Source organism: Stegodyphus dumicola, chromosome X2 (assembly GCF_044657685.1).
Source record: "Stegodyphus dumicola isolate Sdum_Otavi_A_Nest chromosome X2, ASM4465768v1".
Taxonomy (NCBI): Eukaryota; Metazoa; Arthropoda; class Arachnida; order Araneae; family Eresidae; genus Stegodyphus; species Stegodyphus dumicola.
The window spans coordinates 35,421,054-35,437,501 of record NC_140781.1 but is presented as its reverse complement, the minus strand read 5'-3'; the positions used below and the strand labels follow the sequence as shown (position 1 = coordinate 35,437,501).

Sequence of the window (16,448 nt, the reverse complement as noted above, 5' to 3'; positions counted from 1 at the left end):
AAACGCAATTATTATTGCTTCGTAAGCAAATAAAATGCTGCCATTTAAATTTAAATAAGTAGAATTTCTATTTTAAAATTATTAACATGCTATTGCTCTTTTTAAAACCAAGAGAAAAATAATACAACAAATAGATGTCTCTGATGAAATTCGCATTCATAAATTATTTCTTCTTCTGCTTTTTGGATTTAAGAATTCTATTATGACAATTAATTTATTAACCTTCGCATTCTGGATAACAGGTACCTATAAAATAAACACATTTTAAAATTATTTAAGTCTTTTTATTTGTTTATTTATTCGATAAATATAAAGCTTAAGATAGCTATCTTTAATTTAATATTTGACTACTTAGTTTTAGTTAAGGTAAAGCACACTAGCTGAAAGAAGAGTATTTTAATATTTATAAGGCAATTCGTGAATAATGTTTTAATGCAACTGGCTTATATTCAAGTTACACATCGAAGATTTACTTTAAGAAAGCAACACATTTATAATAAGATAACCGAAATGTAGTATAGCATGAATTTTTATGTAATCACTTTTTTAGGCACATTTAGTTTTGTAGCAAATCGCGTTGACTAATTTTAAATTTATTTTAAAGAACAGTGGCAAAATGCTTGTAAGAAACACATCAGTCTTGTGTCCTTGTGTTCTAGCAGTTAACACATCCAGGTAGTTACTGAAATGCACACGCGTTGACTTAGCGGCGACAGTATACTTGATATTTCACATATCTCGCTTGGAAAAGCACCGACTATTTATTGCCATAAAAGTGTACATTGCAGTGTGGTTTAATTTACATTGGCCAAACTAAGAGAGCCTTAAAATTTCGCGTCAAGGAACATGAGGCATATGTTAGAAAAAAGGAAACACAGAAGTCTTCTGTTGCTCAACATTGTTGGTCCAAAAATCACACTTTCAATTTTTCTACTGCCAAAATTATTCAAAAAACATCTTCCATTGGGGAACTGGATTTCTAGAGGCATTTCACATTCAAAAAAGTCTTTGCATTCTAGTTAACGATCCTAATTCCAATCCATCTTTGCCTATGGCCTTTAAAGAAATTATATTTTAGTTCTGGTTTCAGCAACAGATGGCGCCACTTGCTTATTCTTGCCCAGGCTTTCTTATCTTATCTAATCACTATTTCCTATCTTGTTCATTTGCGGTTTTGCAGCTGAGGATGGTGGTTCGGTAAAACCATCGAAACTAGTCCTGTGAAAATTTTGAAAATATAACGCTGATTTTTGTTGTTTGACTTCTGAATTAGTGTACATTGCATATTTAGTAAATTGAATTTTTAGTAAATTCATGAATTTACGAATTCATGTGCCATTTGATTGTATGTGTATCTAAATGTGTAGTTAAAACGCTTATTATGTTATAATACATTACATTTTTTAAATAAAATTACGTTACGTATAGTAAGTTAAATACAGCTAATACCTACAAGATGTAGAAAACATTTCAATTCTATAAGCAAAATTTATTTTCCGCGCACAATATTTTTATACTAAACTATGCACAGTATTAAAACTGTACTCAGTATTAAAATTCAGTGCTTCATACATACAATTATTTGTATCTCGTCAATGTCAAAAGGTTTAATTCGTAAACCTCAAAATGCACGTTAGATGCTTTTGCAATTCCAGCAATTTAAATAACATTTGAAGTCACAGTTATGAATATTTAATTACAGTCGCTCGCAATGACAGAAATTATCATTTTTCGTATTACCCTCTTTAATGCAAATTAATTTCGCCGTCGCACTTGCCGTGAATGACCTTTTGATTTCTAAGGATTTAAAATGCTCCAAAAGTGGAATTTCCTTCGTGGGATAATGAAATTAACTTCATCGGAAAACGTACCAGAACTTCAATGCCTCATTCGCTGATATATGACAATTATTAAATTATCGAACATTACAATAATCAACGTGTTATTAATTAATATGCGATTTACCTCCATTTTCAAGTCAAGGAATCAATCCTATAATGTAACGAGATGAATGTCTGATAATTCATAGAATCTCGAAAAGTAGATAATTGCTGTAAATTTCACTCTTAGAAACTCACTGGACTGGATTACTTAATCATGATAAAATACACTACATAGGTTTGTTATGTGATTTATGTAGTTAATTAATAACTTAAAATTAGTTAGATAGCAAAAAAAAAAAAAAAAAAATTTGAAGCTTTGCAATTATTTGTGTAAAAATGATGAAGTTATTTAGCTGATAGATTTAGCTGGATACGCGAAAATTTATAAGAAGTTCTTTAGCTGATAGATTTAGCTGATTCACGAAAATTTATAAGAAGTTCTTTAGCTGATAGATTTAGCTGATTCGCGAAAACTTATAAGAAGTTCTTTAGCTAATTCTGCTTTAGCTGATTCTGATTTAATTATATGTCTTCTAAATAAACAAATCATTATCTATGTAAAGTTAAGCGAAATAAAATAAGAAAATTAGGATATATTTGCAAAAAGAAATGTGTCTGTTGTGAGATTTATAAACTTTTTAATATGAAGATGACAACTAAAATTTCTCTAAGCGTTTCTGTATTTTATTTTCAAAGGATATAACGTGTTTTTATGATTATCCATGCTGTAGAGTGAAACTAGATCTTCCCTCTTACCGCTGAAGTATTAATATGTCAGAATGATCTGAATTAGACATTTCCTCTTTATTTATCTGCCTATTCATTCTTTAAGCAATATGACCTAGAAAATACTTACAGTCTTCTTTTTGTTTTATAGTAGATTATTATTTGGATAAAATTAAATCTCTGTTTACTAGCTGTTGGGTATTGAAACATTATACATTACTAAGTAAACTATAGCAACCTGATAGATGACCTCCTGAATAAATTTCAAGTGTATATACTCAGTAAAAATGTGCTTTAAAATGATACGTATCGAGAATATATATATATATATATATATATATATATATATATATATTTGTAATAATAAAATTCCGTAGTCAAGATTACACTTAAATTTCTAACTGTATGTTCTTTTCATTTTTAATGGCCGCGGTCTTTCATTTGAAAGTGCGTGGAATTAAATCCACAGCCCCGTAGTCAAGTTGTTTTTCCCGCCTTTTCTACACGTACAGTTATAGAATGTTCTGGAAATATTTAAAGCGAACTGGAATGGCTCACGAGGCTCACGTCATTTCTTGGAAGCTCCGCCTTTCCAGATGCTATAAAAGAACTCGCAAAAGAATATCGTGGGCTTTTTCTTAAATGTCACGATGCAGTAAACCTTCATACAAAATGTTATTAGTAGTTCTTTTTTATTTACTCCGGATATCTGATTTTGTAACTGCTCATAACTTAAATTATCAGACGATAAGTTTAAAAAAAAAAAAAAAACAGGATCCATTTATTATTATTCAGGAGAAATAGCAGTTACAAAATCGGATATCCGGTTGAAGTATGAAGTTGTATGAAGTTGTATGAAGTTTACTGCATCGTGACATTTAAAAAAAAGCCCCAGATATTCTTTTGCGAGTTCTTTTATATTCTCTGGAAAGGCGGAGCTTCCAAGAAATGACGTCAGCCTCGTGAGCCATTCCAGTTCGCTTTAAATATTTCCAGAATATTCTATAACTGTACGTGTAGAAAAGGCGGGAAAAACAGCTTGACTACGGGGCTGTGGATTTAATTCCACGTACTTTCAAATAAGAGAACTTCGCCATTAAAAATGAAAAGAACATACAGTTAGAATTTTAAGTGTATTCTTGACTATGGAATTTTATTATTACATATATATATATATATATATATGCACTTTTACTACTTCTCACGATCAAAACAATCTCCGATAAATTTCAGCAAATACCGTTGCCAACCTATGAAACAATAATGTCAAATTTCGTAACAAGGTAGAGCAATAAACAAATCTTTTACTTTCCACAGCCGCATTTAACTATAAAAAATGAAAGTTGTGTTCTGTGTTCAATGCAAAATTACATGAAAATAACAGAGGCTCATCCGTCTTATATACATGAATTCTTAAATGCAAAAAGTAGTAATATTTCAACTGCACTTGTGTGAAGTATCTGCTATGCAAATATAACTGAATTGGGAGTAAATATTATTAATAGAAACTAAATACTTTTATATAAGCGTAACCTGGGAACGTAATGAAATTGTAATGTTTACTGACCTCGTAAAAACTCTTGTCTGAAAGAATATTTACGAAACACTATTTTGTTTAACCCACAATACAAAAGTCAAGAAGAGCAAGAAAGCTCTCATTCGTTTACAGGCAATGGAAGTGTGCAATAACTGCCTTACGCAAATACCTCTTCTTAAAGAATATATTTTGGTAAATACGTAAAGTTTATGTTACTGCAAAAGATCGTATGACAAAAAACACTCACTTGTATGTTAAGAACAGTTGCAATATAAAATAACGGCTTCTAGACTCTTGACAAAATTAAATGTCATAGAAATAGAGAGGGAACAAAACATGAACTAATACCTTCCATGTAGCCACAGCTCTCACAAACGTTAACTTCTTTTCGTTATTTCTTGAAAGCGTGCTTTGTTTTACATGCTGAACGTTATGGCAGTAGCAATGATATCCTCTGTTTTTTTTTATGAATACTTCAACATTACAGACAGAAACCTGCAAAGCAGAGCGCTAAATTACTAGTTCTACTCCAGTCTTTACCAAGCGCATTTTAATTAGATGCCATGGAAATAAACTGCAAACAGTTTACTAAGGACATAGGTCAACATACGTCTGAATAGTTTATTCAATCTGAAGAGTCTGAATAGTTTTTTTAAATCTTACGACTTTATTTCTTGCCTTTCTATTCAAAATATGTGGTGCATATCATGTACAGTTAGGTATATTTGTAGTAAATTTAGAATAATTTGCTAAAGCAGATTTTTTAATATAAGTAACAAAATACATATTTTAGGACAGATAATCTTAAATTTCTGAAGTTAATTCCCGTGTAAAAATTGCTCTCTCTATATTATTCAAATAATTACCTAAATAACCATTTCCTATGTTTAAGAACAGAAAATAAATGAATATTGTATTTTTAAGGTATTTCTCCCGCTTTCCTAGCGCGCCTTCGTGGTGTAGTGGTTCTGCACGCTGCGACGGTATTCCACAAGTCCGTGGCTCGATTCACGGCGTTGCTAATTTTTAATCTCTCCGGTTTTTCCAATTAACCTAATGTCTCTACGATTTTAAGAAACATAAAATTTCCTCAGAGAATACGGTATTTTTAATTTTTCAATGGAACCATCCTTTCAAATGAAGATACTTCCCTTAAAAATAATGACATCTTATAATCTTCACGCTACGTTTTTATTTACTGGAATACATGATGTGATATCAAATTCAATATTTCAAACTAGACCGTTGTAAATACCAAGCTTTATTCTATCTCCAGTACTTGCGTTGTCAAACCTAGACGCTTCATAAAGTCTTACTAGTTTCCTTTCCTCATTTTCCCTCACAAGGATGAATCTTACGACTTGAAATCAAAATAAGGAAGTACATAACTCTGCAAATTATGCATTTGCTATTAATTTAACTGCAATTCATTTTCAGGAATAATTTGATCGAATTTTCGTCATCATTCCTTTTCATACCTTTTAACCACGGATTTTCTATCCAATGTGGGTATTAAACATCTTAAAGAAATGAGTTGATCGAGGGGTTTTAATACACTCACTAGAGTAGCTATTTCCATGCGTACAAAGTCTACGAAAATAGCGTATGTTAATAATTTATCCTGCTAAGGAATTGAAGCAAGACTTCCTCCCCTAATTGCCCAAACAAACTTGGTCGTTTCGCCTTGTATTTAGTAACGTTTTTTTATCTCATTAATTTATACTTAATTGACCGTAGTTTAACATATGACAGGGCTCTGGGAAGTTTAATAGACACATTTCATCGGAGTGCCCCCGACCTCACTCAATTAATTACGGGACATCTAATTGTGCGTCATTAATCACGCTACCAGTTGTAATAGACTTTGATCACAATGTAATGGTTCTAGGTCGCCTAAGTAAACGTATATCATTGTTTAATATGCATACGGGCAAAATTCTCTCAAAATGTTCACGCCGAATGCAGCAAGGATATTGAAAGCCCAGTGAAGATTCATGCTTTCCCAGTATATTCATCCTAAAGCTATTACAACATCAAAACAAAATCTGAAGATTTTTTTAATCCCATTTTGCTCAGAGTCGAGCACACTGCTGGATATTTTGCTATTGTGTCTTACAGGGATTTCCGTCAGTATTCAGCACGCGATATCATACTAATTTCATCAGCTATTATAAAAATTCAAATTCACTAGGCTGTGATTATTTTGTCGCATGAATACATGTTACTTGTTATGGCGTAATATGATCATTTATTTAATGCAGTTATGGTCATATGGATACTTATGAGTATTAGTGCCTACAGGTTATCTTGATGGTATTCAATTATCTTTACCATCGCGTAATTGAAGTAAAATTTTAACACATGGATCTGAATATATCTCCATAAGGCCTGTTACATTTGAGAGTTTCCCCTTAAGCATGTATTTTTTAAAATTAAATTATTAAATGTGTTTTCCTTTAAACGAAGATTTCAAATGCTGCATTAGTTGAAGATTTATCAAACAAAAAGTTTCTTTTTCTACTTTATTCTTACATGAAAGCGTCGAGATATTTAAAAATCTATGAGGATTTCGAAAGCCAGGGAAACAGAGTAATATGCATTAAGATGGATCATTAAACGAAATTAATAATTAATATACTTGTTCATTTTAAAAGGACGATGAATTTTAAAAAAAACCTGTCAAAAATCTTGAATTTATTTCCCTTCTTAATATGCAGTACTCTTCTAATATTCTATGCGCAGTTTGAATACTATTACACAACTAGAGTTTGACTTCATGATTTTTGGACAATGAAGTATTGATTTAATTTTTTAGCATACCGATACCTGCATATTTCTTAGAAAGTTCGGCAACCATACATTCAGTTGTGATCATAAGGCTTGCAATAGAAGCTGTATTTTGTAATGCGGTGCGGGTTACTTTAGTAGGATCTAAAATATCCATCTGTATCGTAAGCAAAGCAATTATGTTAAGCAGCTACAGAGGAATTAACGTTTGTAAGAAAAGAATGAGTATATAAATATGACAATATGCTTCATTCGCGAGAATCATACAATTATTTTCTTTATAAAGAAAACAATACAATTATTTTCTCAGATATTTGTAATTACTACTTCTTATCACTTTACTAAAATGTGTTTTGGGTTTAAAATACATAAGGTATTTCTCCCACTTTCCTAGCGTGCCTTCGTGGTGTAGTGGTTCTGCACGCTGGGCCGGTATTCCAGAGGTCCGTGGTTCGATTCCCGGCGAAGGCGGTTGCTAAATTTTCATCTCTCCGGCTTTTCCAATTAACCTAATGTCTTTAAAAATATACAAAATTTCAGTCTCAAGATGTTTTGTATTGTCAAAGCGCGATAAAAAGGACCAATTATACTCTGTTCAGTAAATTTAATAATATTTGTTCTTTGGGGAAGATTACAAAAGTTGTATAATTTAACGTATTATTTTTGCTTTCCTTTAATTTAAAAACCATAATGTTCTTATAAATACAGATGCAAATTCATCTATCTGATTAACTTGTAAATCAACTCTTTTTCTGATTAAATTATTTGCCCTAAAATCATGACTTGAATCATTCGTGATTGCATTTCTTCATAAAATTCGAAAGGCAAGGATCACATCCATACATTAGCCTAGAGTTCAGCGAGAGTTTATTCCCTGAGAAGATATAAGAGCAAATTGGCAATAAACATGCATCTTTACGACCAGCTAATAGGCAATCTTTTAAGAAAATAAAGGAAGCTGTCGTTCGTCAGCCAAAACATTTACCACACTGTGTTACCAATAAAAAACATAGCAAAAAACCTCTTGCAGGAATATATGTACGCCCAACTTCTTAAAATCAATTTTGCCTCTCAGAATCAGTCGCATACTTCAATTAAGTTTTAGAACCTGCATGAATGCTTTAAATTTTGCTATTATTTAACTGACAAAAAAGAAGTGAATTATTGAGCCAAATTCATCTTTTGTCTAGATCTAATTAGCTATTTTATGAAAACATCATATTCATGAAAACATTATTTTGTTCAAATATTTATTTAATTATATATTTTTATCCATAAAATGTTGAAAGCGAGTATATAGAAAGGGAGTTATATTTTAAGAAAATATGTGTACAAATATTTTATTTATCATGAAACTTTTAAACTAATTTTTAGCACAAAATTATGAATGTATTATGTATTCATTCAGAATTATTAAGTAATTAAATAAAACATTAACCAGATATTTGCATAGTATGTTCTTTGAAATGCACAGTGAGAGTAATACGTAAAATGCTTTTCTTATTATAGCTAGTAAAAAATGTACCAATGCAGTTTATTTTACTAGAATAAATGCATATGTGGTGCGAAAATTCATCAACTTTACCAATTAGAAACAAAAGATATTTTTCTTACCAAAAGAAGTATTTTATTTAGCATGAAACATTTAAATTCATTTTAGCATACATTTATGAATGTAATTACTCTATAGTGCAAATTCTTACCATTTTTATGATTTGAACGATCTTCATTTAAAAAGAAATAAAAAATTAGTTTTTGTTAAAGATGTGTTTTATACAAAGCTTGGAATAACGTATCTAAGAAATCATGTATCCTGCTCAAAGGAGTAAGTTTTGATATATGCTAAAAGTTTATGATATATACTTAAGTGCAGTAACTATGCTTTTTATTTTGATTAATTATATTTAGAGATTTATACAAATAATACATTTTTCAGCCAATTTGTTGATGCTATGATAAATATTTTGAAGCCTTAATTTAATATGAAATACACTGCAATAACATGAAGCTTTGAGAAACTTGCTGTTTTCAAATACTCGCTATACTTTAACTACGATTTTAACTACTAATATTTGAGATATTTTGAATAGGCCAGTTATATTACATGTTTACCAAAACTCTGAAAGTTTACAGGAACATCTTTGCAGTAAAAGTAAATTAAAACAACAAAAGAGCTGCATATAAAAATACAAAGCAAATATGAAAGACAATAAGAAAAGAAACCAAATATACATGTACTTATAATAATGTCAAATAAGTCTCATTTCCCAAAATGAAAAAAAAATATTCTTTTATAATTTATTACATCTAAGTAATGCAGAGAGACTTAAGTTTTGACTTTTATCTTTTTGACTTTTTTTTTAAATCGGGTTTGAAAAATTACGAACATATAAACAAATCAATAAAGATGCTCTTATCAGTATAAGAAGGAATATCAATGCATATTTTGATAACTGTTGCTATGTTTTGCTCTGCTGACTTATTAGCCTTCTTACCATAGCTGAATGTAATTGGTAGGATTTTAATAGATAGATAATAATTATTTTCTAACTATCTTACTACATCGTATCTGTAAACTGCAAACTGCCCATAGAGGAAAAATGGAGGAATCTGTCGTTTCAATTTTTAAATGCAGTGTAATTTTTATAGGACAAGAATCAAAGCATCTAGTGTTTCATTAAAAAGATAGCAGAAAAAATTAAAGTAATCTAACTATGGTAATAACACATGATCCACGTTAAATGAAAGCATCTTCACAAGGGCCGAAATATTAAGTGTCATCAAGTACGGTTCACTCGCTAGCAGTTTCCTGCAAATAAAAGCTTATTCAATGCTATTACTTTTATAAAGAAAAAGTTTATTATTATTGTTATTATACTTACTATAAATAAAAAACATTAACGTGGCTTTAAATAATTTTAGCATGCCAAAAAGAAATGCTTTATTTATTGTAGGGAATATAAAGTGAATTTGGAAAGTAAAGAAGGGGAGTATTTCAAGGCAAATACATTATGTTGCAAGATTTAAAAATATAAGAATTAAAGACTTAAACCTTAATTTGATAATATTCTAGGTATAAAGAGTCTTTACGTTTCAATGGAAAGCTGGCATAGGTCCTTCTTTCACAATAAAAGTATTTTCTTTATTCTATTTAACAAGTATAGTAAAATGACATTAATTAATTACTTGATTCTTAAATACGGATCCCAAAGGAAATGTTATTAATTTTTCCACATTTGTTGTTTACTTCTGAAAATAATTTTAAAATTTTTTTCGACTTATTAAAGAAGCATAGTAATAAACCAAAAAATATTTTACAATTAAAAAAACAGTTAATATATTGAACAATTTGTCTTAAAAATAAACACTCATATTTTAATAAATATAATAGTTACAATTTGGTTTTTCTAGAAACATTTCGAAGTAAAAAAATTAAAAGAATTTAAAACTCCTTCGTAAAATAGGAAGAAACTAGCCTTCCTCTCCATTCTTATTCTTCGTTTCCTTCAGTTATCCTGTGCCCTAATCAATTTATTAAGACAAAGTTCCTTAAAAATCTGACATCTATATGATTAAATATTTTAAATATACTAATTATATTTCTATTCTTATGCTTTGCAAGCGGAAACCTATTGTAAGAAATGATTTGAAAATGCACCGTATATTTGCCCAACTCTGTAATTTTGTTTCAATATTTTAAATCTTTTTCGCATGGTTTAGCTCATCGATCAAAGTTCTCGCATAATATTTAAAAATAATGAAGAATAAATACATAGAGGCACATACGAATGCACAAATAAGAGTGTAATAACAGCTTAGTATATTATTTGGGCACAGAAGATTGAATACATGCCGTTTATGCTTAATGATTCTCGCATTCTGGTAATTCTAATTTGGTGCGTATCTTCCCATTCTCTGGAAAATACTGTATATAGCATGGGAATTGTTTAGGATTTTTAGTATTCAAATCTTCAAGTCAGAGACATTGTAGAGACTTTAGTTAATTTGAAAAGCCGGAGAGATGACAAATTAGCAACCGCCTTCGCCTGGAATCGAACCACGGACCTCTGGAATACCGGCCCAGCGTGCAGAACCACTACATCACGAAGGCAAGCTAGGAAAGTGGGAGAAATACCTTATATACTCCCCTTTTTAAAGGGCGACTGGGGTTTTAGGGGACCCAATTGCCAAATCCTGGGTGTGGAAAATCCTCAGCCAACAAACTTTCTAGTTCGGGCGCCAATGTAGAGACATTAGGTATTTTTTTTGGAAGCACTCAAGATGAAAAATTAGCAACTCCTTCGCCAGGAATCGAACCACGGACCTCTGAAATACCGGTTCAGTGTGATGACCACTACACCACGAAGGCATGCTAGGAAAGTGGGAGAAATACCTTATAACATGTCTGTTAATTACTTGCTAATTTTGTTTATCAGTATCACTAAATAGTTTCATCTAATGGACACGCAATCCTTCATATGTTTTATTTAATTACTTAGAAATCCTTAAAAGCTCAGTTTAATATTTCTACACCAACCTACAAAGTACTGTAAAATGAGCTGTACTGGCCGCAAGAATTTTCTTTCGCAGAAACTTCCAGGCATGTAAACTTTGTGTAATGTTTACGCAAAAGAACATCAATAAAAAAGCGTCCGTCGAAAACATCGAAACCAAAAGTCGTGAAAGATATTATTTTAAAAAAAAACGGAAAAACGAAGCATCGCTTTAATATGCGGCATTCTGCACTTCATAATCTGAAATCGTATTTTAGTGAACTCTTTCTCTATGTAAAATAACATATCTGAAGAGTAAGAGAATATCTTTCTCTAATTAATATATTCGCTATAATATTGTAATTGCCAAAGCATATTTTTGATTTCTTAGAACTTCACTGAAGCATGAAAAAGCATAATATTATCATAAAAAACATATTTCATTATTATTACTGTTTTCGAGGCAATGTTTCGAAAATGCTAGTTTTTCTCGCCGATTACTTTCATACAGCGATTGTTTCGAACAATGAAAATTTTCTTTTCGCATTGTTTCCTTGGTAATATTTGACCCTTCCGCTCTTAACCCTCTGGGCGGCCAGGGTTTTCGCTAAGAAAGGACAAATTTCCAAAAATTACTAAACATTACCCAAAGTTACAGAACAAATCATTGTTTTGATTTTAATGCAAAACTTCTCTTGGTATTGTATACCTGGATTTGTTTTCTTTTGATATATTGCCTTAATTTTGTTGACATATTTTAATATGCACGTATATATACGTTCTTACAGATATCACAATAAATATCCTAGGCCGTAAATATACGGCCTTGCCGCTTAGAGGGTTTTAATTAGCGGAAAAATATCGCGGTAGCAGCCAGAATGATGATACGAATTTGCTCCGAAATTAAATCCCATTAAGTTTGGCTACATAGTAGGAATAGCGTATATTAAAAACCTTGGCATGCTACATTAAAAAAAAAAAAAAAAAAAAATTACTAAAACGTACGTGACTTTCGTCTTGAAAACAAAGAAGCATACGAGAAACAGTATTTAGAATTATTACTCGTTATCACAGCTAAGTTAAAGTGGAATAGTGTGTCCCACCTTAAGAAACTTCTTTCAAATAGTCTCGCCGTTTATGAGCTTAGAATGCATACCATTCCATTATATTTTAATGTTTAAAAGAACTTCGGAGCTGCTATGTTTCAAAATCAGAGTACTAAATTTCGAAAATCTTGCAAAATTTCCATAACCCCGCGCTGATGTGCATGGATGCTATTGCAAAACGAAAAAATATCAGGTGCAAAATAGATCGAACATTGTTGATGTTTGATCTGGAATTCCAATCTTCTAATACCTAAAATAATGCAAATCGGGAAAGGACGGAAAACTTGCAAACTGTTGCTACAGATTCAAGATTACCACATAAGAGTTAACATAAACTTGTATCTCGGCAATATCAAACTTATGATCAAAAAACTGAAACCAGCTTCTTTAAGAATGAGCAATATTGTGAATACATATAACAGGGGTGGCCAAGCTCTTTGATAGTCCGAGCCATTTTTCAAAATTTGAAATTTTTCGCGAGCCGCAATTAAAACGTATTTAAAAGGTATTAAAATTTTTTTTACAGAAATTATATTTATTGAAAACATATAAATAAAAGTACGAAATATGTGTATTGAATTTAAGTATTAAAAATTAAACACATTTATTTTACTTCTCTTGATACTTTAAAATTTGGTGAGTAATTGGTGACAGCACTTCTCAGTAATTCTTTGAGATGCTGGTTAGTTAATACTAATCGGTGTTTGGATTTCACGAATTTTAAAGTGGAATAATGTGATTCACATAAGTACGTTGTTCCGAATATTTAAATAATTCGACAAGCAGCCTTTTTTGATTCAGGATACTTCGATTCTGGAAAACATTTCCAAAATTCAGTAATCGGCGTCGATTTATATTTTAATTGCAGAGCTTGATCTGCTTGCATCTCTATTAATTCTAATTCTCCAGAGGCTTTTTGGGTCATAATTATATTGGAAATGTAAAACTCATCTTGAATTATGTTAATTTCAAATGGATTCAGAAAAAATTCAAGACACGATGGACGGAAATGAAATGTGTTACAACGTTGCACTTAGTCTTTTACATTTGTTGTCTGTAATTTAAAACACATTTTGAAACACATACGGAACGATAATAATTTTTTAAGATATAATAACACAAAAATGAAAAGGGAACTGGGGCACATTTATCGAGAGCCACAAATAATCCTTCAAAGAGCCGCATGTGGCTTGCGAGCCGCAGGTTGGCCAACCCTGACATATAACATGCTAACTCAAAGTTTATATCGAAGATTATGACCCATGGGCTGGAATATTTTCTATCAATAGATATTATATATTTCATAGACCAGGAGCTATTACATAACAGGTGATAACGGTCAGCTAAAATGTTTCTTGTTATCGATGATATTGCATATGGGTTAGTCATATTACAATCCGAGGGCAGCTACAACTTTCTATTTTGAAAGGGTACATTTATTTATTTATTTATTTGTCTGTATGTTTTGAAAAAGAGTAACACCTTTTTTCGCGTAATTTAAATTCTTTGACCATCCCACAGATGCAAGCAGATAGATGCAAGCAAAATATAACAAAAATAATTTAATAGGATAATTCAAGTCAGTCAATTTTCCTTATATTACTCACTGACTTATATTGAACCTGACTAAAACCGTTATCGTAATGGATCAAGCATCATATTCCTTCAACGTGTAACTCTGCAAGAAATAAATTTTTACTTCCTTGTACGAAGTAAAAAGGAAGTATTGTAATTGCGAAAAGTTTCAGGCAACATATTTCAATGAAAATATCCATTTTGACAACTAAGGAATGCAATTTAACGATGGTTTTGCGTGACATCTGTACGTAAAGAGAAAATAAAATCCTCTTTTCATCAAAAACAAATTATAAAACTGTTTTACAATGAATTCTGAAGAGAATTTTTCGTGGTGTCTGTACTTACGTATGTACGTATGTATCTCGCATAACTCAAGAACGAGTCGCCTCAGAACGTTGAAATTCTATATATAGGACTGCTATAACATGTTGATATGCACCTCGTATTTTGGTTGCGATCGGCCGCACCACACGTATACTATAAATATATTTATAGTATACAGTATATCCACTCTGTTACCCGGCTCAGTGATCTCAGTTTCTTTACCCGGTTAAGGTTTTTATGCCTTTAGGAAATCTTCAAGCAGTATTTGTAGAATTATAAAAAATTTAAAAGCTGTTTAAGTGCGGTTAAGCCTAATTTTTAAATAACGTGGAGGAAATGTTTGTTTACATTTGAAACAGCAGAATAGTAGATTTGTTGCCAATCTAGAGAGACTAAGTTTTGCAACAACAAAGATAACGCCTTCATTTATTATTGCGAATTAAATCATACTTAATATTTTCTGGAATTTTTTCGAGAAAATAAGTGTTTAAGATTTACTTCGTAATTCTTAATATAGATATTTTGAGTCTTTATGTATTTTTGCCTTGTCGCGGAGTGAGAACTGAATTAATTGAATGACAAATACGGAATCGTCTGTGAAAAACTGTTTCATTTTTGTTTTGTTTGCTAAATTTCTTTTATACATCGTTCTAGATTTATTATAGTATTTGAAAGAACACGTGGCAACGATTAGATAATTCTTCAAATGATATAAATTTTGTACATTCTGAGTTATAAAATGAATGAAATAACGCTGTTAGTGAACCTAGCGCCAGAATGTCGCTATGGTAAACAAATATAGTGAATTTAAAAGATTGTATTTATTCTATTGTGGCTTATATGCGCTGTCGACGAAGCAGATTTAATTCAATCCAATAAGTTTAAATGAAATGCAAGAAAAAATGCGTATAATTTAATATTCCGTACAAGACAGTCATGTGATGCGCACATCATATTTTTAATACACGAGATCTTAACAAAATAGTAGTACCGTATATACCCGCGTATAAGTCGAGATATTTTGGACAAAAAAAAAAAGACTTCAAAGTGGGAGGGTCGACTTATACGCGGGGCTATAAAAAATTAAAAGAAACGGAAGTTCAAAAATTTCTTTATATAACTCAGTTGTTTTCTTTCCGCACTCAAATTGGACGACTTATCAAATAAGTCACTTACTTGAAGTAATTTCATGACTTAAATTATGTGACGAACTAATCACAGAGTTTCGTACTTTAACTAGAGTAAGTTTCGATTAAACCAAAGAATTTTCGGCCCCTGAACAACCGATCAATATCGAGCAATAAAAAAGTTTCGCCAACACGCCAAGAAAAGAGAAATGCAGATAGGTTTTACGTACGTATAAGTCTTTATAATAGTTATTGTTCCTTCATGACGACGAAGGCTCTAGTAGTGATTGTAACAATACAGAGTTCGGGACTGAAAATATGTACGAGCCAATGACGACAGAAGAGTTCTATGAAATGTTTGGCGAATCTGACCATGAATCGGAAGTTGAAGGATTTTGATTTTGTTTATTTACCAAGGTTTTTTTTATCGTATATTTCCTTTTTTTTCTCAGATGATTTTGAATAAATGTAGTACTTAAAAAAATTTTTTTCGAAGTTTCTCGATGGATTTCAGAAGTGTGGGGTCGACGTATACGCGGGTTTCTTATTTTCTACGAATTTTTTATGTCGAAATGGGGGGTCGACTTATACGCGGGTATATACGGTAAATAAATGAGAGTTTGTAAATCATTCAAATTAGGGCATTCATGTTTTTCAGTATCAGCTTTTCTATATTGTATGAGTAGAAAGAAAAATGGTGGACTCTAATTATGAAGTCAGTTCTGATGAAATTCTCAATCTGAAAAACCCTAAATGAACCCTGAAAATGTCAGAGTTCTTATATTATAGATATACAGCCCGTAAAATCCAAAATCCCTCAAACTGGGAGTATAAACAGACACAATCTGTATTATTGAGAAAAGTCTTAACTTCAAAGCTTCCCTTGG

At 31.1% G+C, this 16,448-nt stretch overlaps 1 protein-coding gene across 2 annotated transcripts in view; it reads left to right on the top strand.

The window, feature by feature from the left end:
- The window catches only part of GluClalpha (glycine receptor alpha 1), a 704,157-nt gene that overhangs the window by 150,837 nt on the left and 536,872 nt on the right, over positions 1-16,448 (top strand). The gene's annotated exons all lie outside the window — the stretch shown is intronic.